Source organism: Nicotiana attenuata, unplaced genomic scaffold, assembly GCF_001879085.1.
Source record: "Nicotiana attenuata strain UT unplaced genomic scaffold, NIATTr2, whole genome shotgun sequence".
NCBI lineage: Eukaryota > Viridiplantae > Streptophyta > Magnoliopsida > Solanales > Solanaceae > Nicotiana > Nicotiana attenuata.
The window spans coordinates 75,411-78,993 of record NW_017673501.1 but is presented as its reverse complement, the minus strand read 5'-3'; positions in this window follow the sequence as shown (position 1 = coordinate 78,993).

The window sequence follows — 3,583 nt, the reverse complement described above, 5'->3', positions numbered from 1 at the left end:
GTTCTTGACTAGAAATTGTTTGGTAATCATCCTACTTGGATTTTATGAATTGTTTGGGGCTTTGTGCCTATCATGTGCATCCTTCAGGGATCCTTATCACTGTTTCCATGATGCTTAGCATATTTCATGATATCAGTCCTGAGTTAGACACTGCCTCGAAACGTTAAATAAATAAATAAAGGTTTAAACACTTAGCTCTATAATTCCTAATAATTGAGACCAAAATGAATAATCTGACTGTGCCCGAGTGGCTTGCATGCATATATATATCTGGACTGAGTGTGGATTGGGCTGCACGCCGCAGCGAATGTTACGATGATATTACGCTTGGGCTGTAGGAGCCCCTCCGGAGTCTGAACCCCCACAGTGAGCGCGGGTACCGAAATGGATCGGGCTGCGCGCCACAACGGTCATGTGCATTGCATTGCATTCATGCATTTATACCTATTTGTCTTACTTGTCCTGGTATTGTTGTTGTTCCACCGTTTTATATGCTGAATCGCTGATTATAGCTTTATATTGTAATATTTCGGGATTTCTTACTTTCAGCCATTATATATGTTTATTACTCACTGAGTTGGAAGTACTCACTTTACTCCCTGCACCATGTGTGCAGATTCAGGTGCTCCGGAGACTTAGTGGAGCTGTTTGCCGTTTTCGTGAAGTTTATTTTCAGGAGTTGTTGAGGTAGCTGCCTGACGTCCGCAGGACCCGACTCCCCCCCCCCCCCTTTATTTCATTTATCTTTCCATATCCTAGACTTCTTTATTACTATGGACATATTACTCTGTTACATCTAGAGGCTCTAGACTCGTGACTCCAGATCTATTGGGGAATGTTTGGATATTCGTTATTATATTCCGTACTATTTTATTTAGATTCGGATTGAAACTTTGATATTTGCTATTTTAATCGTATTAATTGTTAACGGATTGCGTATTTGGGTTGAGAGTATTTAATTTGGTTGGGCTTGCCTAGCATTAGTGTTGGGCGCCATCACGACCGGGATTGGGGTCGTGACAATGGGGCTCGCTATTTTTCAAAACTTGATCTATTGTCTGGCTACCACCAAATTCGGATTCATCCTGAGGATGTGGCGAAAACTGCGTTTAGAACGCACGAGGGGTACTATAAATTTTTGGTAATGCCTTTTGGATTGTCCAATGTCCCGTCTACCTTTCAAGCATTTATGAATTCAATATTCAGCCACATCGGCAATTCGTGTTGGTTTTCCTTGACGATATCCTCATTTACAGTGGCTCATGGGAATTACATTTGGAACACTTAGCCACTGTTCTCCAGCGGCTCAAAAATCACAAACTCATGGACAAAGAGTCTAAGTGTCTCTTCGGGCAAAAGAAGATTGACTATCTGGGCCATGTTATCTCATAAAAAAGGCTCTTAGTGGACCTAACCAAGATACATGCCAGTTTACATTGGCCCATTCCACGGAATATCAAGGAAATTCGTAGTTTTTTGGGGCTTGCCGGGTATTATCGAAGATTCCGGCAGTATGCATCTATTGCAAGCCTTTTGACAGATTTGCTGCGTAAGGAGCCTTTCAAATGGACTGAGCAGACCCAAACAGTCTTTGGCACACTTAACAAGCCTTAGGCTCGACACCAGTTCTTGCTCTACCGAGTTTTTCGATGGAATTTCCAGGTCTGGGATTTGGGCGGTATTATCCCAGAGAAACCACCCAATCACGTATTACAACCATAAACTATGTCCGAGGATGATAAATGCTTCCACTTATCATCGCGAAGTGTTCGCTATCACACAAGCAGTTAGCAAGTGGAAGCAATATTTGCTTGGACGGTGTTTTATTATCTACACGGACCAGCAAGCTCTAAAAAATCTTACTAACCAGGTGATACAGACGCCCGAACAACAACAATGGCTTAGTAATCTCGTGGGCTATGATTTCATGATCCTCTACAAACCTGGACCACAACATAGTTGCTGATGCTCTATATCGCGCTCCTGAAACTTCCTTTTTGGCCTTATCTGGACGTACCTTCGATGTTGTTGCCGACTTGCAGCTCGCTAACCAATGCCATTATGAATTATAGGATATACAAAAATAAATTCAGGAGGCTCCCGAATGTGTTACTGACTTTGTCTTTCGTGAGGGGTTGGTGCTATTCCAAGGGCGCTTGGTTATACCATCTGATTCTCCTCTACGGTTACAGCTCCTAAAGGAGTTTCATTCATCCCCCGTTGGAGGACATGCCGGTATATCTCGCACCTTCCATAGGCTCTTTGCTAACTTCTTTTAGAAAGGGATGCGCAAGGATGTACAAACTTTTATGTTTGCATGCCAAGTATGCAAGCAAATGAAGGACTTATTTCGACCTCCAACGGGTCAATTGCAACCACAGTCGGTGCCGGATTTGGTTTTGAGGAGATTACCATGGATTTCATAACCTGCTTGCCTAGTTCAAAGGGTATGGATACCATTATGATAGTGGTGGATCGACTATCCAAATATGCACTTTGTGGAACTCCCTTCCACTTTCACAACGCAAACAGTAGCTGCAGTCCTTGTGGCAGAGATTATACGCCTTCATAGACATCCTAAGGTTATTATAATTGATCGAGATCCACGATTCATGAACTCTTTTTGGAAGGAGATCCATAGACTTCAGGGCACAACTTTGTCAATAAGCACAGCGTACCATCCCCAAAGGGATGGCCAATCCGAAGCTCTAAACAAGTGCGTCAAGCAATATTTAAGGTGTTTTGTGGCTGTCACACCTCTTTTTTCTCGAGGGGATAGGGAGTTTTTCCAATTTAAGTGACATTATTCGAAATAGGATTATTTATTTAATTTAGAGTCGCCACTTGGGATAATTATATGGTGTCCCAAGTCACCGGTTTATTTTAAATCCCAAATCGAGGAAATTTGACTCCGTTTTAAAGTCAGCGAAACTAGAAGACTGGGTAAGGAATTCTGTTAACTCGGGAGAAAGTGTTAGGCACTCCCAGATTTTGTGGTTTTAGCACGGTCGCTTTAGTCATACCTGGCTTAATTAAATTGTTTTAATTATGTATTTTAGAACCTATGTGCATTTTACCTTTTAACGTTTTTAATTATTTGATTATCGTGATTATGGAATTATCTTTGAAACGGATTACATATGTGTAAATCCATTTTATTTGGGGCGCTGAAATCATGTTAAGCATACATGTACATAATTTATCACGCTTTATTAATTTAAGATTGTTTGGCCGAAGTTGCGGGAACGCATACCTCGATTTAATTTTGGACATTGTAACTATGTCACGCGAACGTGTACACAATCATGATAATAAGTTAAACCGCGTGTAAAAGTATTTCTACGAGTATTTATAGGTTGTTTAATGTTCCTAGAATTTGAGTTACTGGCATAGGTCTAGACATTACAGATGTCTTATTCGAAAGCTGAAACGCTTACTTAGATTGCGCGAGACATCATTTTTCAATTGAAAGTTCTTAAAGCAAACACATGATTACTGTGACCCTAGTTTTATTCGATTATTACATAATACATAAGGGAAGAAAATTAAGACAACTCCAAGTCCAAATTATTCACAATTTTGA